The sequence below is a fragment of the Mytilus trossulus genome, unplaced genomic scaffold (assembly GCF_036588685.1).
Source record: "Mytilus trossulus isolate FHL-02 unplaced genomic scaffold, PNRI_Mtr1.1.1.hap1 h1tg000210l__unscaffolded, whole genome shotgun sequence".
Taxonomy (NCBI): domain Eukaryota; kingdom Metazoa; phylum Mollusca; class Bivalvia; order Mytilida; family Mytilidae; genus Mytilus; species Mytilus trossulus.
Window position 1 is genome coordinate 2,904,793 of NW_026963310.1, and position 24,724 is coordinate 2,929,516.

Genomic DNA, 24,724 nt, shown 5'->3' on the forward strand with positions numbered 1-24,724 from the left:
TTTAAATATATTTTATGATACAAAAAAACTATTAGAAAAACAAGTCTTGTGACATATTTTCCTAGGAAAACAAGTTACAAACATAAATTACTAGCCTAGGACTGATTTTCTAAGGGAGACAGGGAGAAAGGAGGTAGGAGAAAGGGGTGGGAAAAAGGGGGTAGGAGAAAGGAGAGGAAGGTTGGGAAAAAGGAGAAGTTGGAGAAAAAAATAAAATATGAAGAAATAAAATATCTCTCTTTTTTCCTGTAAATTAAAAAAAATAAAATAAGGAGAAGAGGGGTAGGAGAAAGGAGAAAAGAGGTGAGAGAAGGAAAAAGAGTACCCCCTGTCCTCCCCCTCATATGCATTTTCAGATCCTTTTTTCGCTTGTTCTATTAAAATCTTACCACGTAAATTCCTTAACTCTCTTTTTTATTTAATTGAATGTTGATTTTGTTTGCCTCAAAACAAACTGTTTTTCCTGTGAATAATTTTCAATCTCCTTGCTTCTAGTATGAAAAATTTGCAAATCATCTTTGACAGACGACGCGAGCACGAATCGCAATCTGTCAACAAAGTTCTAAATGCACATAAAAATAGTCCACTGTCGAGTTTTAATTTGATTTAGAATGACAAGACATTTCATCGTTCTTTGTAGAACAAACCATGATATCAATACACATTTGTATTTTATTGATCTTTCTAGGGATGTTGCGACTTTAATAATAAATATTCGTGTAGTAATATGCCCTAACTTTTCTGTACGAAGGCAGAGCAAACGAAACTTGAGGATGAACAAGATGAAGATGAAGATGTGTTGATAAGATCTGAAACGTAAAATGCATAAAACTTAAATTTTCTCGGTAAAAAGTCACTCACTATTATTTCTCTTTCAAAACTGCCATTAAGGAAACACGCATTAAAATACCCGTTTGGAAAAAAAAGGGGGGGGGGAGTCTCGGCTTGATATATAATATTTAGACGTCATGTTAAGAATGTAAATTATTTGAATTAATATGGGAAAGTTTGTTGAAATGTTCGCCGATTATGGCCAGATATTTTTTTTCCATTGATTTGTGACTAGGCCTAATAAACTTTTGAGCTGCAAAAACAAACAGTTTCTTTTAACGGAGCTATCCATTTGATTTTAGGGGGGGGGGGGGGGGGGGGCTAGGATAAAATTTGAAAAAAATAGGCAGGGCAGGAGTTTTGAGTAAAAAAAAGGCAGGATGACACACTTGCAAAAAAAAATAAGACAATTTTGGTAAAAAAGTCAGGATAAACTAAAAAAAAAAAAAGGCAGGACCAGAGACATATATTACAAATTATTATCGTCGTGTCATATGTTTTCGTATGTCATATGTTTTCGTATCAACCACATTTCGTCGATTTCGGCTGCATACGCGTACATTGTGGCGTGTTTTTCGGTTTCTATATTAAGAAGAACAACACCACTACAACTTGAAATATTTAAAACATATTCATCGTCGCTTTTTAAAGGCGTTAGAACAAATTAAATAAAACTGACCTATTTAGCCATTTTTATTTAATGTCAAAAATATGCATCACTAGAATAGTTGTGGAAAAAAATTCTGAAGGGTTAAAATAAAGTCCAGATATGTTTTTTGCAAGTCAGAAACTGGATCTTCAAGACATATGACTGTCATGTGTTTTTTTGGGCCGTTTTAATTACAAACCAGCAAGTTAAAATTAGCAGGGTTCTTATATAAAATGGTTGTTCAAAATCTAATTATTCAATATTTCATTGATAATTTTTTTTTATACATCCTTGATTCATGAAGATGAAAACAGTCTTGACTTTTTATATTTAATCCTAAATTTTGAAAACTGCATTTTATTTTAGAAAAAATAATGTATTTTGTACAAACCAGGTGCCAATCTGAAATTAATCAAAATCTTAAAATTTCAGCACACAATTCACCAACCTAAAACTATTTACTAGTAATTTTTAGTACTGAAAAGTATTTAATAACTTTTTTTATTATTCAAGCGATCATTAGAACCACGACTTTAGAAAATATTAATTTCCGGATTTTGCAGTCATTTCCTGTCCGTGTACTGATCCAATTTTTATTTCATACGAAAACATATGACGCCGTTTTTTTTTACATACAAAAATCGCAAAGTAATCGGAAACAGTAAAAAATCGTAGTAAGCATTGACAAAAAATCTAGATACCTAAAATCAATCTACAGGACATGCTTTTTAAATTTGAGTAAACACCGGAATAAAAACTCAACAGTGAAAACTGTAAGCAGTGAAAATTGTTATTAGTACGAAAACACATTACACGATGATATATCTCCTGGCAGGACCGATCACAGTGAAAAATTTAAAGGCAGGACAGAGATTACAGCTAAAAAAAAGGCAGGACAAAATTTACATCCTGCCCCCCCCCCCCCCCCCCCTCCTATAAAAATCAAATGGTAGCTAAATGGAGCTAACATTTGATTTTTATGGGAGCTACCATTTGATTTTTATGGGGAGGCTAGGATGAAAAATTTTGTCCTGCCTTTTTTTTCAAATTTCATCCTAGTAATAATGATACAACTGATACAAATCAAAATATAGAGAACAAAAATCACAACTTTTCTAATACATCCCTTAATGTCCCTATTACACGTAAAGAAATCAAAGACTGTATTAAGAAGTTAAAAAAGGGAAAATCTGGAGGTCCTGATTTGATAATTAATGAATTTCTAAAGGTGTGGTCAAACACTCTAGTTTTACTTTTGACCAAACTTTTTAATAAGATACTTAACTCAGAAAAATTCCCCAAAATTTGGAACATTTCTCTATTGACATCAATTTATAAATCTGGTGACCCATGATGGCATCTGATTGTGGGAACTATAGAGGTATAAATCAAAATCAAATATATTTTATTGTCAATTAAAGACGCCCATTACAGGCAGAATAATCACAAGTTAAATTTGGTACAATGATTACAAAATGATTACAATTATTTGAATACAATTAAATCAATGATTACAATGAAAAGACAAGAAAGACACACTAATGATCACTAATGTGCATTCATAAAATGTATCATGTTTCAACTTGACAAATACAGTGATCCTAAAAAAAAATGAATATAGGAAACTAAATTTAGATATTCTGGGTTTTCCCCTGGTGTTTTTATGATCCTACATTTAAAATGAGAAGCTTTATAAATATCTAAATTTCTAAATTATGCCTCTGTCTTTTTACAGTAAAATATATAAGTACACTAAGTTTCTAATAGTTGTTTTCGAACAACATTTAAATTATTAATTAAATTGCTTACTTGATTAAAAATGTGACTATCTTCATTGGACATTAGCCAAATAAATTGCGATTGATAGTCTAAATTGTGAAAGTTTTTGTAACTTTTAACTATGTTGGAAATAATGGAAACTCTCTCATTTTCCAAAGATGAACATTTAAGTAAAAAATGGAGTTCATCTTCCACTTCTTTTTTACAAAGATTACAAATTCTATCCATTGCCTGAAGTCACCTGTATCTGCCTCTCTCTATTTCTAAATCATGATTACTAATTCTGAATTTTGTCATCTGAATTCTCAGATTCCTATTACCTATAGCCAAATAAGGTTCAAAATATATATTTCTCTTAAAAAGTCTGTATGTTCTAAGTTTATTTCCAAATGACATATTTTTTCTGTCATCGTTTAAAGATGAATACCACAACTTATTATACTTTAATTTAAGTTTGTTTAAAATAAATCTTGTCAAGTTTGATTTCATATTAAAAACTTGTGATAAATCTATGTCTTAATATTTTGCTAATGAATTTATAGAATTAAACCAACTTTTCTTACTATGGTTTGATAAGGATTTTGATACAAGGAGAGCTTCAGACAATAATTGGTCCTCTGTACTTGTTTAACGTTATAAGTACGAAAAGGATATCTCCCAAGCTCACCTATCACTGCCATATTTGTGCTTCTCTTTCCTACTCCCAGTGAAAATTTACATATTTTAGAATGAATTGATTCAATTTGCAGTTCTTTACATAATTTTTCAAAATAACAATCTCCTTTTTCAGTTAACTTTTTTGAATCTAAAGCACCCCAAATTTCACTTCCATAAGTTAAAATTGGTTTAACTGTGTGGTCAAATATATGAAGTAAAGTTTTAATTTTGGGTTTATGACCTTTAAATATTTTATAAATTTTAAAAAGAGCTTTTAGTCCTCTTTTATATAGATCATATTTAGCCTCTGTAAAGCTTCCAGAGGCACTAAAGTTTATTCCTAAATATGTATACTCTCTAGCTTTGTCAATAGGACAATTATTTAATTTAAAAGATGAATGATTTATTTTTCCTGTACAGTTGAAAACCAAACTTTTTGTTTTTTTAAGGTTAATTTCTAATCCCCGTTTATTACAGTACAGACACAACTTATCTAAACTATTTTGTAAGCCTTCTGCAGTTTCAGACAGCAAAACTACATCATCAGCACATAATAAGAAGTTCAACTGAATTGAATCAAGTTGAACTGGTCACAAGTTTTATCAAATATTTCAGGGAGGTCATTAATGAATAATTTAAAAAGATTAGGGCTGAGATTATCCCCTTGGCGAACCCCTATATTAGATGAGAAGGAGTCTGTCATGTGAGATTTGCTCATTCTCACATTCAACTCAGTCTTTTTAAACATGCTTTTAATAACATTATAATATAAATCACTGATGCCATATTGTCTTAGTTTATAGAAGAGACCCATATATGCCAAACTGTATCAAATGCCTTTTTGAAATCGACAAAACAAGAAAAGAGAAGTTTAGGGCCTATTTGAGTATATTTTTCTATTAATGTTTTGAGAACAAACATATGGTCACTTGTTCTTTTTTTCTTGCAAAAACCAATCTGTTCTTTACATATTATATTTTTCTTTGATAAAAAATTCTCTAGCCTTATGTTTAATATTTTTGCAAATAGTTTTCCTAGTGCACTTCCAATGGTTATACCCCTATAATTTGAGGGGTCATCAGTAGAACCACTTTTGAATATTGGCACTATAAATCCTTTTGCCCACATAGTAGGGAAGGAGCCAGTTAAAAGAATATGATTAAATAATTTTTTAAAACTTGTTAATAGAAATGATTGGCTACATTTTAGCATTTCATTTAGGATCATGTCAAAGCCACTTGACTTCTTATTTTTTAATGTGTATATAGCTGTAATTATTTCTTTATCACTAATTTGGAAGTCAAGTTCTGAGAATATTTTTTCCTTTTCCAATTGCTTAAATCGATTAATAAAATTGTTATCGGTTGCATTAATTTTGCTTTTATTTAGCTCTTTAAAATAGTCAAACCATGTATTACATGGAATGTCTGGAGATGTAGATTTCTTTGTATCTTTTGGTAAATCCTTTAGTAAACTCCAGTATTTATTAGGGTTATTTTCATGAAGGTTGTCAAGTTCATCCATTATACTTCGTCTAAATTCCTTTAATTTCTGTTTTCTAGTTTTTCTGTACAATTTTAATAGTGAAAAATAAGATGTCCTAACAATTGGATCTTTGCTAAACTTTTTAAGGAGTATTTCATTACTATCTAATAAGCATAACAAGCTGTCTTGGTAAAGTCTTTACATCCATTTTACAAAAACGACTTAGTGATTTTCTTGAAACACATAATTTATTTTTTTTCAAATCAAGGTGGTTTTAGAAAAAAATTACAGAACTGTAGATCATGTCTTTATTTTAAAAACAATAATAAACAAATATTTGTTTAAATGTAAAAAGAAACTATATGTGTGTTTTGTAGATTTTAAAAGGGCTTTTGACAGTGTCTGGAGATCAGCTCTGTTCTTAAAATTACAAAATAAAGAAATACAAGGCAAATTTTATAATATACTGCATGACATGTACACTAATACCTTATATTCATGTAAATATCAAAATATGTTTACCAAGCCTTTTCTTGATAATCAGGGTGTCAAACAAGGTGACAGTTTAAGTCCAACTTTATTTACTGTAAATTCAGAAATTATTGCGAGGTTTTGATTATTGCGAAAAATGCGACAGACTTGTAAACGCAATAATTTTAACTCACATTTTAAAATCATTGATATGAATTAAACAGGATTTTTCTCAAAATCATTTTAATTAAAATCGCATTTAAGTCTAAAATGACAAAATCGCAATAATAAATGCACGCAATAATTTCTGAATTTAAGTACAGTAATATATTTGTTGATGACATAGTAAAATACTTAGTTACAAACTTAACTAGTGCAGTAAATTTAAATGGTCAAAAAGTGAACCATTTATTGTATGCTGATGATTTATTATTGATATCAGAATATGCAGATGGTCTCCAGAACTCTCTTGATTCTTTACAAAAACATAGTACTGAATTGAAACTGGACTTGAACCTTAAGAAAACAAAAATTATAATTTTCTCTAAAACTAAAAGTAAATTAAAAAAACGTTTACTTTTATTACAGTTCTAATGCAATTGAAATTGTTGATTGTTATAAATACTTAGGAGTTGATTTTCATAGCTCTGGAAAATTTATACAAGTAGTGTCAAGCCTCTCAGATAAAGCTAAAACAGCATATTTTGCATTGAAGTCAAAACTACCATACATATATAGTGAAAATTTGTCTGTTAAGACTTGGCTCCAGCTTTTTAATTCAATGATAACTCCTATTTTAACTTATGGATCAGAAGTATGGTTATCAGAATTCAAACCATTCAAAGACAAAAGTACATTAGACAAAACACAAAACTCCATATTTAAAAACATACTTGTGGTTCATGAAAAGTCTTCCAATCTAGCAGTGCGGTGTGAATTAGGCACTTTACCCATTCGCATTAAATGTTATCAACTTATGTGTAAATATTATGAGCGTCTCAATAATATTGGTGAACAGTCTGGTGGTCCGCATGAAATTTTCAAGGCTGCTTAAGCCTTTTGAAGTGGACAAAACTCTCACAAATAGAGAAAATTCATGGTCTTATAAACTATCTGAATTAATGAAATATACAATACCCTTTAAAAAGCATTGTAAGAGTAATTTCAAACAGAAACTAGAAGATTTCTACAAAAATAAAATTATATTTTAACTTTCTAAAATAAAAGATGGACACTGTGGTAAACTTTTATTTTTTAGTAAAATTTAAACAACAATAATATTTAAATTTTAATATTCCTAAATACCTTTAACCCTTTCCTCCATAATGACGCCTTTTGACGCCACCCCCCTTACTCAATAATGACGCCTTTTGACGCCTTTGTAGTACCTCAGTTGAAACACTTTGACTACATAGTGTCTGCAGTTGACTTAATAAAATTGGTATCCATTATGAAAAGGAATTTATCATAGGAATATATATATATCCGACTCAAATTTATTTGATGAAATAGTTGTTTTTCGCAATGCCTTAATACTTTAAAGCATATGTTCAGCATTTTATCAAAAAAATCCTATGCGAATCAAGTATGCAAAAAAAAAAAATTCAATGGAGGAAAGGGTTAATTGAAAAAAACTCACTTAATTAATAATAAGAATAATGCACACTCATTAGCAATAGAAACTGGGAGGTATGCAAGACCAAAAATACCATCTAATGAGAGATTTTGTAAATTTTGCACAGGAAAAATTGAAAATGAGATTCATTTCTTGATTGAATGTCTGCAATATAACAAAATTAGATCTAAATATAAAATTAATGATAATAATTTGGATGAAAATTTTACCAAAATGTTAAATCCTATGTCGGAAAAGGAATTAAAATCTATTTGTATGTATATTGAAGAAGCTCTTGATTTGAGAGACCACCATACCGTTTCATCAGATAATAGTCCTTGACAGTAGTTTGTCCATATACATATATATATATATATAAATATCTTATATTGTGTGTTTTAAGTAAATATATGAAAATCTAGAATAATACTGAAATATAAGTCTATGGTATCAATATCAGTTTATAATGTATTTGTATACATAGAATTGTTCCATGAATCTTTATTTCATTTGTGTGTTGTTTTAATATTATTAATTACATGTATCTGTATTTGGATCACGCCTCTATTGTCAGAGCTCTTTCCAATAGAATATTGAATTGAATTGAATAAACAGGAATCTCGGGAGGGGGCACTTCCTATATATATAAGGTGTCAGCTGGGAACAGTATATTTAATACATGTACACATGTTCCCAATGCATAGTCGGATCCTTGCCCCCCCCCTTTCGTGGGAAAAATTGGTTTATCAGGGGCGGATTTATCATTAAGGAGGGGGCCTTCCCCCCCTTTTTAGTTCACCTGGCCTGAAGGGCCAAGTGAGCTTTTCTCATCACTTGGCGTCTGGCGTCGTTAACTTTTACAAAAATCTTCTCCTCTGAAACTGCTGGGCCAAATAAAACCAAACTTGGCCACAATCATCGTTGGGGTATCTAGTTAAAAAATTGTGTCCGGTGACCCGCCCAACCAACCAAGATGGCCGCCATGGCTAATAATAGAACATAGGGGTAAAATGGAGTTTTTGGCTTATAACTCAAAAACCAAAACATTTAGAGCAAATCTGACATGGGTAAAATTGTTCATCAGGTAAAGATCTATCTGCCTTGAAATTTTCAGATGAATCGGACAACCCATTGTTTGGTTGCTGCCCCTGAATTGGTAATTTTAAGGAAATTTTGCTGTTTTTGGTTATTATCTTGAATATTATTATAGATAGAGATAAACTGTAAACAGCAATAATGTTCAGCAAAGTAAGATTTACAAATAAGTCAACATGACTGAAATGGTCAGTTGACCCATTTAGGAGTTATTGCCCTTTATAGTCAATTTTTAACCATTTTTCGTAGAACTTAGTAATGTTTTACAAAAATCTTCTCCTCTGAAACTACTGGGCCAAGTTAATTATAGATAGAGATAATTGTAAGCAGCTAGAATGTTCAGTAAATTAAGATGTTCAAACACATCAGCATCACCAAAACACAATTTTGTCATGAATCAATCTGCGTCCTTTGTTTAATATTCACATAGACCAAGGTGAGCGACACAGGCTCTTTAGAGCCTCTAGTTTTTGGAAAAATTTGGTTGCTTATACAGGAAATCACTGAAGCGTGACTGGAGCGGCCCCCTCTTAGGTCAGTCAGTGGGCCCCACTTATGAAAATTTTTGGATCCGCCACTGTTTATATATAGGAAATCATTGAAGCATGACTGTAGCTTAAATTTCACATTATTATACAGTTTTCTATCAGAAGCTTTATTTTGGCTAGCATACCAATTTCTAATATATTTAGTGTGAATTAATTTGCTAGATATGTTCAAAAATTTATATTTTCCGAAATGTTTTACTTCTTGTTTAATTTCAAAAACTTTTTCTACTAGCAAATTAAATGAGAACTGGCAGAAGAAGTTATGTTAGATTTGTGAAGCTCTTGGCTGCATTTATAAGCATCTTTCAATAGACTGAATTCAGTTGTAAGATTTTTAAATCTATACCAGTATTTTACAATTGACTTTACAATATCATAATGTTGGGGGAAAAGACTGAAGTGGGGACCCCCTCTTAGGCAGTCTTTGGGCCCCCTCTTATGAAAATTTCTAGATCCGCCATTGTTTTCTAGTTTAAAAATATGTGAATAGGTGTTGAAAATATTAAGAAATATATTAAGTCAACAAATTAAAAAGAAAATGTGGTACACTGTATGATTGCCAATGAGACAACTCACTATTATGTGTCTAGATAGGCAGGATTAGGGGGCCCGGTCTGACAACACCTTTTGTTAGAAAAATTTAGTTGATTGTATAGGGAATGACTCGAGTAGGGACTCCCTCTTAGGCAGTAAAAGGGCCCCCTCTTATGAAAATTTCTAGATCCACCATTGATTTCTAATTTAAAAATATGTGAATAGGTGTTAAAAAGAAAATATGGTATACTGTATGATTGCCAATGAGACAAATCTAGTCTCTAGATAAGATAAAACCATGCAAGTACAAAGGTTACAGAGAAGTTTAAAAAAAATATACATGTATAAAACAATTTATGCATTTAAAATGCACACATTAGACACAATTACATTCGAAATTAACAACTTTAGGTCACTGTATGGCTTCAACATTGAATGATAAAACCAGAAACTACTATAAGTTACAATAAGGAGGCTTGAGGGTACATGTATAAAAATTTAAGAGAAAAATAAACATTTATTTTTTCATTACAAAGGAGTAGATTCAGTAAGACCCCTTTTTGGCCCCCCAAAAAATAGCAGTTTTACAAAATTGTGAAAATGTAATCCTTAAGCTATTTATTGGAAAGTAGCATGCTTCTGCTAAATAAATATAGGATGTTTTTGACAATACAATGCATATATCAGGTACTAGCATCATTAAGTTATGCTAAATTACTGAAATCTTCAAAATTTTAGATATTTTGGTAAATTTTAGACGGTTTCTGTCTTAAATAAAAGTGTAAATTTTCCCCTTACATTATGATATTGTAATTATTCGTGTTCATTTATAATATTGAAATGTTAATTATACCCCATGCAACGAGTTGCGGAGGGTATAATGTTTTTGACCTGTTCGTCTGTCCGTCAGTCCTGTTTCTTGTCATCACAACTCCTTTCAAACCATGCATCAGAATTTCATGAAACCTTTTCAGATAATAAGGACATACTATGTAGTTGTGCATAATGACGGGAAATTGCGATTCAATTTTTTTTCTAGGAGTTACGCCCCTTTGAACTTATTTACTTTAATGTACTACTGCAACAGTTTGTCATCGCAACTCCTCTCAAACCACACAACAGAATTTCACGAAACCTTTTCAGATAATAAGGACATACTATGTAGTTGTGCATATCGACGGGAAATTGCGATTCAATTTATTTTCTAGGAGTTACGCCCCTTTGAATTTACTTGTAAAATGTAGATCATCATTAAAATTGCTCAAAATTATCTCCCTTTGGTATAAAAATGCCATTTTTGGAACTCATCTGTGACCTTTATTTTTTATTATTATTTTCAATTAAGCTGTTCTTAAACTTAACTATTGTAAAATTTGAGCGATTTCTGTAATTAAGTTCTCTTATTTCGGTATTACCTCTATTTCTGCTATTAGTTCAACAGAAAAAAGGTACCTTTACAAAAATGTATGCTTCTTTCGAAGGCAGGTTGTGAACGGTGACCCCATTTTTTTTTATTAAGTACAAGATTTAAGTACGTTTATCATTTTTACAGAAACAATTTTTCCTTGTAGATGTTGCAGATACATTCATACAAATGATGTTGAAGAAACAAAGAGAAAAGGAACTTGGACTGAACCAGTTTGTTTGCAGCTTCTAAGGTGAAGTATACTTATTTAAATGTTTTGTAAAAATAAGAAGATGTGGTATGATTGTAAATGAAACAACTCTCCATGAGAGACCAGTGAGACAAAAATTAACAACCATAGGTAACTACATCCTTCAACAATGAGCTTTACAACGTCAAGGACTTGAAATTACCAATGAACAACTTAGGGCCTGATTTATTAACAAAACATTGAACGATAAACTGTTATGATATACAGCAACAAACTACTGAATTACAAACTCCTGAATTGAGACAGACACATGGAGTTTGTAAAACATTAAAAATGGTTGCTGGCACAAAACCGTCCTTCTAACCTATGACAGAGGTGCAATATTTCAACTAGCAAACTATAAAAATCATTTGAAAAGGGCTTAATTCAAAGATCAATACAAAGTCAAAGCACAATAAAAAATCCTAAAACAAAAACACATGAAATACACATCTGAGATTTATAGCAGTTACTGAAAGCATGTTCTTATAATCAATATTTTATCCTTGTCCTGAGTTACACAATGGCCTGAATTTCTCTTAAGGGCATACCGTACAGTTTTGATCCTGTATTTACAAGTTCGTGAAAATTTGCATATAGGCTATTTTTACCTGATTAAATCAAATATGTAATAAAAAATATACCTTCATGTGCTACTTTTTGAGAAAAATGAGGTCGAAATTTTGTATATTTGCTCAAAATTCAGATATGTGGCCGTATTTTCTTCTTTCTAAAAAAAGACATATTTTTTTTGTTATAAAAGATAAACACAAATTGTTTTTTGTTAAAGTCATATGAAACGAGTGAGTGGTGAAAAATAATGTTTGTCCAATTCTTGAACCAATGGATGTATACATTCATAAACTTAGTCCTATGTGCAGGATTTTATCATTATTTTCGCAAATATATCATAGAATCGCCAATTTTTTTCTCTCTCTGTTTGTTATGATTGAACAAATATGGCTGCTCATTAAATGCCGTGATTTGAAGCCGTGATTTGAAGCCGAGTTTAACCGATTGTCACCTTATAGTAAACAAATCACAAAAAGCATGGGTATTGAGCACGTGTTTAACATGTATAATCAGATATTTGTTTATTTCAATGACAGATCCATGCGTATTGTGGTCACCGGATTTTTACGAGGAGGGTTACGCTCGGGTCACTATGCATACTGAAAATATGTCGGCAAATTGCTTGCTGGCAGCAAGCAATTAAAAAAAAGTACTCTTCTTCTAAATGTGAACAAATTAAAGAATTTTCATCAGAAAAAAGTATATGTACATAAGTTGTTTAATGAAAACTAACCATTTAGTTATAAAAAACATACGCATATTTTTTTTAAATTTGAGGTTTCTTATGACTTTAAATAATCGGTAATTTCTGTATTTTATAAGTATCCTAAAAAATTATGCATTTTTTATTCCGAAATAACTCGTCTTTGTCAAATGTTCATGAATTGAGGAAAAATATGTCAATTTTGGCTTTATGTCATTTTGTATGTTTATCAAAATTTAAAAAAATCCTTTATTTACAGTTTTATAAAATTTGGGTCACATAATCTCCCTGCAAATTGAAAGTCAAACAAATTGCTGTTTTGAAAAATGGGGTTCCATGAACTCGTTTTCAAATAAATTCAGTTTGAATGATAAAAATCAGTCGAAAAATGCATTTTTCTCTGGTATGTTAAAGTTTGATGTCGCGAAAATAACATTTTGCATTAGCAACGTCATTACCTCCTCTGTAACTGTATTGTATGCCCTTAAAAGCTAACCTAGACCTATAAATGAATGATTATAGCCATCACTTGATGTCATCTAAACAAATAACATATAGATGGAGAGAAATTTTAGTTTAAGTCGCAAAAATGATCAACAAGAAAAGATCATCAAATAAGTATCATGAATGGTTGAAATTGTCAGTCAACTCCTAATTAGGATTTTTTTGTAGATAAAGGAGGTAAATTTCCTCTGTTGACAAAAAAATGGTTGAGGAGTCGGAAAGTTTGACTGAAGATTAAGGATATCAAATGAAGGTAAACATAAATTTAAAGTAATGTTTATATTTGTATTAATACATGTACCTCGAGTATGCATCAACGATGTATTGGGTAAGATGGTAATAACTGTATGTGAAACAATAAAATTTGTTTAAAGTGGGCAGTACATGTATATTAAAACATACCATCAACATTAGCACAACTAAAAATGCAATCATAAAAGCATCTGCAAAGTTTCATAGAAATCTGTGAAAGTATGACACAGTATCCATGGTATCAGTTATTTGATGTCCATGTCATTCAAGGTGGATATTGTGTCATTGGCAATAGACAAATTTCCTATTTACATGTACCCACTTTAATCGGAACAAATTTGAGGGAAGTTAACTGTTTAATGCATATGCCATTATGTTTTCTATACATGACTAAATCATCAGAAAAAAGTAAACCTTCCGCCAAAATTGCACCATTTATATTTTTGAATTTATTTCTTTGGGGTGTTTGAAGTGACAGAGTACCAAGATGTCTTACCACAGAGAAGGTATTAAAACCTGTTGAAAAAACATAGAATCCGAGTCAAAAGTTGATAATGTGAAAATAGACTATTATACCACATCATCTTAATGTCGAGCCTGCAACTTTTGTTGCAGAAAGCTCGACATATATATAATGTTCTGGTGGCCAGCAGCGGAGTTAGCTGAATTCTTAAAAGCTTTATATTTTAGAAGGATGAAGACCTGGATGCTTCATACTTTGAATATATACCAAAATGCCTCAGGTTACCAAGTTTCTCTCCGTCACATGTCTAATGTCCTTGACCTAATTTTCATGGTTGAGTGTCTACTTGAAAAAAAGTTAAGATTTTTATACGACTGCAAAAATTCAAAATTTTGGTGGTATATAATGTATGAGGTTGGCGTCGTTGTCGTTGTCATCCGAAGACATTTGGTTTTCACACTATAACTAGTAGAAGTAAATAGAAACCTATGAAATTTAAACACAAGGTTAAAGACTAGAAAAGGAAGTTTCAAATTGATTTTGGGAGTTTTGGTCCCAACAGATTAGGAGTTAGGGGCCAAAAAGGGCCCAAATAAGCATTTTTCTTGGTTTTTGCACAATAACTTTAATAGTATAAGTGAATAGAAATCTATGAAATTTTAACACAAAGTTTATGACCACAAAAGGAAGGTTGTTATTGATTTTGGGAGTTTTGGTCCCAAACAGTTAAGAAATGAGGGTCCAAAGCCAAAGGGTTCAAAATTAAACTTTGTTTGATTTCATCAAAAAATGAATTATTTGGGTTCTTGTATATATGTCAAATCTAACCGTGTATTTAGGGTGCAATCAACAGTTTTTTTCTATGACGTCATATTTTGAGGGACCATCTATAATTGACCCTTAGTGGTGTTAATGTTAATGAAGATACTTGTATAAAACTAGATATCATTAGAATCATATGTATAAGTTTGTGATAAGGTCAGTTCAAGGGGAACCATTAGTGGTAGGCCAATGTTAATTGGTGTTCAGTTTTATAAACATTAGCACATCTCATTTCCATGGAGAATATTTGGCCCTGCCCCCTCAGTCATGGTCTTGACTTTAAAACTTTTGCTTAGTTTACATGTATTAGTGTGTGATAATATCAGTTTAAGATGAGCTGCTAATGTTAAGTCAATGATATTTGGTATGCAAATTTATTGTCATTTGAAAGTGTTGTTTTCATGGAGATTATATAGCCCCACCCCTGATCATGGTTCATTGACTTTGAAACTTTTACATAGTTTAAAAGTTAATGTTTGTGTTTAGGTTCTTTTAAAGGGAGCTACTTATTATGAGTCAATGGTAATTGGTATGCAGTTGTATTATATTTATCATTGGCACATCTCATTCCATGGAGATTGTTTAGCCATGTACCTTCAGTCATTGTTCATAGACTTTGAATATTTGCATAACTTACATTTTAAAATATTGCTATTTAATTTCAACATTGCATTATCAAAATTACATGTATATTTGCATAACTTACATGTTAAAATATTGCTATTTAATTTCAACTTTGCATAATCAAAATTACATGAATATTTGCATAACTTACATGTTAAAATATTGCTATTTAATTTCAACATTGCATAATCAAAATTACAAAAAAGGGATACATATCTCTGTGAAAACAGTTTATTAAGTGTAAGTTCTTAGACCACATTCATTCTGTGTCAGAAACCTATCTTGTGTCAACTATTTAATCACAATCCAAATTCAGAGCTGTATCAAGCTTAAATGTTGTGTCCATACTTGCCCCAACTGTTCAGGGTTCAACCTCTGTGGTCCTATAAAGCTGTGCCCTGCGGAGCATCTGGTTTGTAAAGTGAAATTCTCTCTTATTATAAGTAATAGGATAACTATATTTGGTATGTGAGTACCTTGCAAGGTCCTCATGGCTGTCATACAGTTTTCACTTGACCTCTACCTCCTTTCATGGATCAGTGAACAAGGTTAAGTTTTGGTGGTCAACTTGACCGTCAAGTCCATATCTCAGATACTAAAAGCAATATGTCTAGTATATTTGGTGTATGGAGGACTGTAAGGTGTACATGTCCAACTGGCAGGTGTCATCTGACCTTGACCTCATTTTCATGGTCAGTGGTCAAAGTTAAGTTTTTGAGTTTTTGTCTTTTTATCTAATACTATATGCAATAAGTCTACTGCTATAATAACTATATTAGGTGTATGGAAATATATTAGTTGTATGGAAGAATTATTAGCTGTTTAGATGTGTGCCTTGTATGGTTCATCTCACCTTGCCTGTCCTTGGCCTCATTTTCATGGTTTAGTGGTCAATTTTTAGTTTTTATACGACCGCAAATTTTGAAAAAATTTTCGTCGTATATTGCTATCACGTTGGCGTCGTCGTCGTCGTCGTCCGAATACTTTTAGTTTTAGCACTCTAACTTTAGTAAAAGTGAATAGAAATCTATGAAATTTTAACACAAGGTTCATGACCATAAAAGGAAGGCTGGTATTGATTTTGGGAGTTTTGGTCCCAACATTTTAGGAATTAGGGGCCAAAAAGGGCCCAAATAAGCATTTTCTTGGTTTTCGCACTATAACTTTAGTTTAAGTTAATAGAAATCTATGAAATTTTGACACAAGGTTTATGACCACAAAAGAAAGGTTGGGATTGATTTTGGGAGTTTTGGTTTCAACAGTTTAGGAATTAGGGGCCAAAAAAGGGCCCAAATAAGCATTATTCTTGGTTTTCGCACAATAACTTGAGTTAAAGTAAATAGAAATCAATGAAATTTAAACACAATGTTTATGACCACAAAAGGAAGGTTGGTATTGATTTTGGGAGTTTCGGTCCCAACAGTTTAGGAATTAGGGGCCAAAAAGGGACCCAAATAAGCATTTTTCTTGGTTTTCGCACCATAGCAGGAAGGTTGGTATTGATTTTGGGAGTTTTGGTCCCTACAGTTAAGGAAAAAGGGGCCCAAAGGGTCCAAAATTAAACTTAGTTTGATTTTAACAAAAATTGAAACCTTTGGGTTCTTTGATATGCTGAATCTAAAAATGTACTTAGATTTTTGATTATTGGCCCAGTTTTCAAGTTGGCCCAAATCGAGGTCCAAAATTAAACATTGTTTGATTTCATCAAAAATTGAATAATTGGGGTTCTTTGATATGCCAAATCTAACTGTGTATGTAGATTCTTAATTTTTGGTCCAGTTTTAAAATTGGTCTAAATTAAAGTGCAAAGGGTCCAAAATTAAACTAAGTTTGATTTTAACAAAAATTAAATTCTTGGGCCTCTTTGATATGCTGAATCTAAACATGTACTTAGATTTTTGATTATGGGCCCAGTTTTCAAGTTGGTCCAAATCAGGATCTAAAATTATTGTATTAAGTATTGTGCAATAGCAAGTCTTTTCAATTGCACAGTATTGTGCAATGGCAAGAAATATTTAATTTCACAATATTGTGAAATAGCAATTTTTTTTTTAATTAAGAGTTATCTTTCTTTGTCCAGTATAGTAAGCAAGAAATATCTGCAAGATTTTTTTTTAATTGGAGTTATCTTTCTTTGTCCAGAATCAACTTAAATCTTTGTTATATACAATATACAATGTATATTCACTTTTTACTACCAACTGATAAATTTAAATAATCTTTACCATTCAGTGATAACAAGCAGTTTTTTTACATCTTAATATTTTATGATTTATTTAAATGAGTAGTAATTGTTGCAAACTCCATTAGAATATTTTAATTGAAATTAGTTTTGGAATAAGGGAGAGGGGGATGTGATTAAAAAATTGGGTTCAATTTTTCTCATTTGAAATTTCATAAATAATATTCAAATGCATAGTGAATTGCTCTAAGAGAAAACAAAAATTTTAAGTTCATTTGAATACATTCATTCTGTGTCAACTATTTAATCACAATCCAAATTTAGAGCGGAATCCAGCTTGAATGTTGTGTCCATACTTGCCCCAACCGTTCAGGGTTCAACCTCTGCGGTCGTATAAAGCTACGCCCTGCGGAGCATCTGGTTTTGGTTAATGTTAAGGTTATGTTTCAATTGTAATAAAGCTTTATTTTAAGGACTACAAAAGAAGGCGAGACATTTCAGCGTGTGCACTCTTGGTTTTATATTAAACCCTAGAAAGAAGCTACAGATTAATGTTAACTGCAAAAATACTAAAATCCTTTATTAATTAGATCATATAGATACAGGAAATGAAAATATTTTGAAATTTTTTATCATAAAAATGGTTATGCTTATATATTCAAGTTTCACTAAATTCCAAGAAGGGTTTCCACAAATAACAATGACTGATTTTCAAAATGATCATCATGTAAAAATGAAGAGATGTGCTATTCTTAGTTTGCTTTCAGCCTTTAGCAAAAATAATTACCATGTATATTGTAATAAGCTATAAATAAAAGCCCCCCATTGTAAAATGTTAAACAATTAAAAAGTAATTAACAGCGTCCTGATCTTTATAAGTTCGAAGAATAAAATTGAGTCATATTATGGTATGATGTTGTTGTTAGCGATGTATGTCGACACATATGGTTTCCGGATAATTATATAGTTTAAGCGAATGGATATCCATGAAATTTTAACACAAGGTTTAATACCAAAAAGGAAGGCTGGGTTGATTTTTGGGGTGATGGTACCAACAGTTTAGAAATTAGTGGCAAAAAAGAAGCATTTTTGTAGTTTCCAGACATTAACTTGTGTACTAATCTCTCTGAAATTGTTCTTCAAGGTTCCATATCACAAAGGGTAGACTGGAATTGTTTAAATGGGTAATTGCCTCAAACGTTCAGGAAATAGGGGGTCAAAAACAATCATTTTTCTAATTTCCAGACAATATTTTGTGTTTAAGTGTATGGATTTCTTTAAAATTGTACTGCAAAGTACCATACCACAAAGGCTGGGATTAAGTTTTGGGGTAATTACTGAAAGGGGGTTGAAAAAAATTGGTGGAGGGGGATTTTTTTTTCTCATAATTCTGATCAAAATCCAAATACAGACAGTCTATCATGCTTGAATATTGTGTCCAAACATGCACCAACTGGTCAGTCAAATAACAAGGCTGCGCTGCACATCATTTTCTTAATCATATTAATCTTACATGTTAAAGTTTGTACATTATGAAGTTACTAACATGTTGATTTTGTGTATTTCAGATTATTATTAAAAAAAGAGCACTTTGAAGTACTAGGAGAATTTGAAAACATCTTGGTGTAATAGTCTGACTGATTATGACAGAACATCAAAAGAAATGACGAAAAATTACACATCTTATCAAAATAGCACTACTAGAAACTAAAAGCTACTTGCAATTTTCACTGGTTTTGAGATCAGTAACAGTCTGACAAGGAAAGAATTTAATGAACATGATTATGATGCCTCTTGATAAATATAAAAACATATTGACTGTAAAATAATTTCCAGTTACCAATTATATCTGTTGTTTACAAAATTTGTTATTTGGAAATATCTGTTGAATGTTTTGAAATTAAAATGTGTTAAATGATTAAAGAATTGAAGTCTTTAAATGATACAAAAGCAAGGATACATGGAATGATTGCAATTGAGACAACTACTAGCCCTGCATAATAGGGCACTGATGTAAACAAGTACAGGTCACCTGAAGTCTTCAACAATAAGCAAAAGCCTTAATTTAAAGATCGTTATACATGAGCTTATTAAGTCCCAAGATAATGGTATCTACATCATTTGCTGTCAAATTTTTGTTTGTATGTTTCTGATGAAGGTTAATTAAAATAAGCCCAGCACACCTAATTTGTGAACTGTTTTCTTTTAATTTCTAAAGAGAAAGCTAATAGACAAATTTAAGCAAAAAACAAAAAAAAGGAAATCCATTTAATATGGCAGACAGCAACCAAACACAACCAGTTGACATAATGAACATGTTTTTGAGTGCTCAAACTGCACTATAACTTTAGACACAAAAACATCTTATATAATGCTGGATTACACAAAAGTGTTTAAATCATCTGCTCTTCTCTGATGTTTAAAAATTGTACAGATTTGGTGTCGTAATATCTCAGTAACATGGGTTAGAATCCCGGCATGGGAAGAACAAAAAAATTGCGAAAGCAAACTTACAGATCTTACATTTTTGGGTTGATGTTTTGACGACTTGCATGTACATGTACAATATATACAAAAAAAATAGCTGCTATTGAGACAAAGGCAAAAATCATAGTGCAACAAATAAAATTGAGAAAGGAAATGGTGAATATGTCAAAGCGACAACCACCGGACCACAGCCGAAAGCAACCAATGGGTCTTCAATGTAGCGAGAATTCCCACACCCGTAGGTGTCCTTCAGCTGGCCCCTAAAATATGCATAATAGTACAGTGATAATGGATGTCATACTAAACTCCGAATTATACACAAAAAACTAAAATTTAAAATCATACAAGACTAACAAAGGCCAGAGGCTCCTGACTTGGGACAGGCGCAAAATTGCGGCGGGGTTAAACATGTTTATGAGATCTCAACCCTCCCCCTATACCTCTAGCCAATGTAGAAAAGTAAAAGAATAACAATATGCACATTAAAATTCAGTTCAAGAGAAGTCCGAGTCCGATGTCAAAAGATGTAACAAAAGAAAATAAATAAAATGACAATAATACATAAATAACAACAGACTACTAGCAGTTAACTGACATGCCAGCTCCAGACCTCAATTAAACTGATTAAACATGTTTATTACAGATATAATAACAATAAACTAAAATAACACTTACCACTACTAAATGATTAGGAACTTTCAGGAACTAATTGCAGCTACTGTCCAGGTTATGTTAAACAAATTTTCAGCTCCAACTGATCTGTTCAGTGAATAGTTTTTGTCATTTAAATAAAATGTGAACACATTCCAATCTTTTGGCAGACGTGAATATTCTCATGTGGCATTTATACCTATATGCAAGGGTACCTATATCTGGTGGTGATGATACACAGTGATAATTAACCATTTTTTTCTTCTTTTTGTGTAATTTTGAAAAAAAATGGAATTTAAACTTTTTTCAGCATTTTGGAAAAAAATAATTTTGTAAATTTTTCATGTTTTTTTCATTTATTTTATAAAAATTAAATTTTAAAAGAATTTTTTTTTGAAATATTTATTTTTTTTTTTTTTAATTTTTGAAAAATTTGATTTTTTTCAAATATTTTGCATTTATAAATTTTTTAAACTTTAAAAAAGTTGATTTTAGTTGCCTTCGTCCATGCAAGCATGGACTACGTTAGCCTTGGTTGCCTTCGTCCATGCATGCATGGACTAAGTCTGTTGTGTTAGTGCATGCAATCATGGACTAAGTTAGGGTTAGTTGCCTTAGTGCATGCATGCATGTACTAAGTCTGTTGTGTTAGTCCATGCATGCATGGACTAAGTAAACGTTAGTTACCTTCGTCCATGCATGCATGGAGTAAGCTTAGTTTCTAAGTTTTCATGTTTACAAATCATGAAAAGGTTTAGCCATACTATCAAGTTTTGCAATTTATTTCCTAAGGTAAATTATAATGCACAATATGCATGTAAAACATAATTAATAGGTTGAATATGAAAAAAATCAACTAAACAGAAAAAAAAGGTAATTACATCAAATCAAAAAATAATTGAACTAACACCATGAAATTAAGTGGTAAGGAGAAATGGAGGTTTTCTAAACTTGATGTTGATTTCCAGTTTTATTTAATACCTTGTTGATATTAAATACCCACGAACATGTCATTTTTCCTTCATCCACGAAAATTGGTACCCACGAAAATAAATGAATCCACAGTATTTATTTTGTTTAGTTATCAGCTGTCGTCGGACTCCAGTTTTGGTATTTTCTCGTTGTGTCGAAGTGCCATTGTGCCGTCGGATGTTTTTTTACTCTTTTGTCGGGTTATTGTCTCTGCTTACCCTTCCGGAGCACCAGAGATCACCCCTAGTTTTTTGTAGGGTTCATATTGCTTATTCGATCTTTAGTTTTCTATGTTGTGTTATGTGTTCTATTGCTTGTCTGTTTGTTTTTCATTTTTTAGCCAGAAGTTATCAGTTTATTTTTGATTTATGAGTTTGACTGTCTCTCTGGTATCTTTCGTACCTCTTTTACACATACCCCATTTCCATTCTGTATTTTTAACAGTGTATTACAACAACATAGTACATCATACATGACGTAACAAAGACTTAGCAGTAAAATATGTACCTCTGACGAAAACCTAGATTCAAGTTAGTGACATCGGTAACGAAAAATGTAAAAACAATTTCAAGCATTGCTTTACAATAGTTAATTATATAACTATTGGTTGTATAATTATGTATCGTATAATAGATGTAGAACACGCATGCAATCTGGAACGATTAAAAAATATGTTTGCAGGACAATATCCATGTACTTGTCTACTGTTTATTAGAAAATATACACATATTCAAGTCTCACGATATGAAACTATGAAAAGCATTAAAAAAAGTAGTTTAACAGTTCGTGTACTTTTTCAACAATTTGCTTTTTTATTAATACAGAAAATATGGTTCAGTAAAATATTCCATACACTTTGTCTCACAATAAGGGGTGCATGTTTAGTTACTGTGGAAATTCCATTATTTGACTATAATAAACAAAGGCAACAGTAGTAAACCACTGCTCGCAATTCATAAATTGATTGAGAAAAAACAAATACGGGTTACAAACTAAAACTGAAGGAAACGCATTAAATATATGAGGAGAACTACGACACAACAGAAACAAGTCATTAAAATGTAACACACACATAAACATAATAAACGAACTATAATACAACAATGGACATTTTCCTGACTTGGGACAATATATTTTAAGAAATAAAATGGTGGATTGAACCTTGTTGTGTGGCATGCCAAACCTCTCGCTTTTATGGCAATGTCAAATATAACAGTTAAATGACAACATTACATGACAGGACTACAATACAAATAAATGGGAGAACATATAGGACAGAGGAACACATGAATAATAGCTCACAAAAGGTACCAGGTTTAAAGTTAAATACGCCAGAGGCATGTTTGGTCAACACAAGACTAATCAGTGACGCACAGATGGAAAAAGTTCTAAAGCCAAAACAAGTACAAAGTTGAAGAGGACCGAGGACCAATAGTTAAAAAAAGTTTTAAAAAAAAGTGCAGAATTTTTATGATAAACTAAAGCATATTTATCAATAAAGAAAATATTATAATCATGGCGTGGATTACATAATCTGATCTCAAAATGTAATTAGTAAATTATTTTGAATCCATTAGATATATTTATCCTCCATTTTTTAAATGAACTCCGATGCTCCTTTGACTTTTGAGTATTCATCTTGTCCGGACACCTTACACACTTCTCAAATTATCTTCAAGTTTCCTCGTTTTACGATTCAAATTCTTATTATTCAAATGTACGAGGAAAGAAACCAATGTGCTTTAAAGAGAGGGACGAAAGATACCAAAGGAACAGTCAAACTCATAAATCTAAAACAAACTAGCAACGCCATGGCTAAAAACGGTAAAGACAAAAAGAAAAACAATAGTACACATGACACAACATAGAAAACTAAAGAATAAACAACACGAACCCCACCAAAAACTAGGTGTGATCTCAGGTGCTCCGGTAGGGTAAGCAGATCCTGCTCCACATGTGGCACCAGTCGTGTTGCTTATGTGATAACTAATCCGGTAAATAGTCTTATTCGGTAGGTCACATTCATGAAAGGGAAGGGGATTGTAGTTACGACGTAAGGAACATATCCGATATCATTTTTGAAACAGTTATTCCATACCGATCAATCAACTCGTGATCGCGTCCGTAAAATTTACGAAGGGATGATTTCAACTTCACCATTTGGAACTCTTGGTTTAATAGCTTCATTGTGAGCAGCAACTCTCTATTAAGAAAATCATGATAGGAAATGCAAGCACGGGAATATCGTATCAATTGGGAGATATATAGCCCGTATGCAGGTGATGCTGGAATGTTGCTACTTAGAAATGGAAAGTTCAAAATTGGAAAGCTGAAATCACCTCTTCTTGTAGAGTTTTGTTTTCAACCGACCCTCATTGTCAATTTATAGATGTAAGTCAAGATATGAAGCCGTAACTGTATCTGTAGTATCCCTTATCTCTAGTTCGATGGGATAGATGCGTTCCACATAGTAACCAAATTTTGAATTATTTAGTAAAAGAACATCATCTATATAGCGGAAAGTAGAGTTAAAGGGTATTGCTAACTTCTTATCTTTTTCCTAAGAAGTTCCTGCATAAAGTCAGCCTCATAGTTATAAAGAAATAAGTCGGCTAGTAGAGGGGCACAGTTTGTTTCTATTGGAATGCTGACAGTCTGTTGAAAAACATGTCCTCCTTACGTAACAAATATGTTGTCAATCAAGAAATCAAGCATCTTGATAATATCAGTTTGAGAGATTTTTTTGTTCGTACCAGAGTGGTCCTTTACAAAGTAGGATTTATTTCTCCATAAGACAAGATATTTGTATTTACGTTGGCCATTTAATTTTATGAAGCAAAGAAATACCAACTCTTTCAATTTGTCTTTTAGTTTGGAATGTGGAATACTTGTGTAAAGAGAAGAAAAGTCAAATGTTTTAATACTGTTACAAGATGAAAGAGAGTTAGATTGTATGTACTCTAAAAGATTTTTGGAATGTTTAAGTATCCACATCTGATTCACGCCACCTCTAGAATATGCAGTTTCAAAATAACTTTGAAGCCCGTCTTTGATTGCTGATAAAATAGATGTTAATTCTTTAGAAAGAGGTTCGTGGAGCACTTGGAAGACCCAGCAATATACCTTTGGTTGTAAGGCCACTTATGTAGTTTAGGTATTCACAAAAAGTGAT

The 24,724-nt window shown here is 31.6% G+C and overlaps 1 long non-coding RNA gene across 1 annotated transcript; it reads left to right on the forward strand.

Annotated features, from left to right (window-relative positions):
• Positions 1 to 748: 748 nt before the first annotated feature.
• On the forward strand, positions 749 to 19,305 carry LOC134701010 (uncharacterized). Its single transcript, XR_010104010.1, has 4 exons — positions 749 to 845; positions 11,236 to 11,322; positions 13,268 to 13,352; positions 19,011 to 19,305. It is a non-coding gene; the product is annotated as an uncharacterized LOC134701010 (long non-coding RNA).
• The last annotated feature ends 5,419 nt before the right edge of the window (positions 19,306 to 24,724 follow it).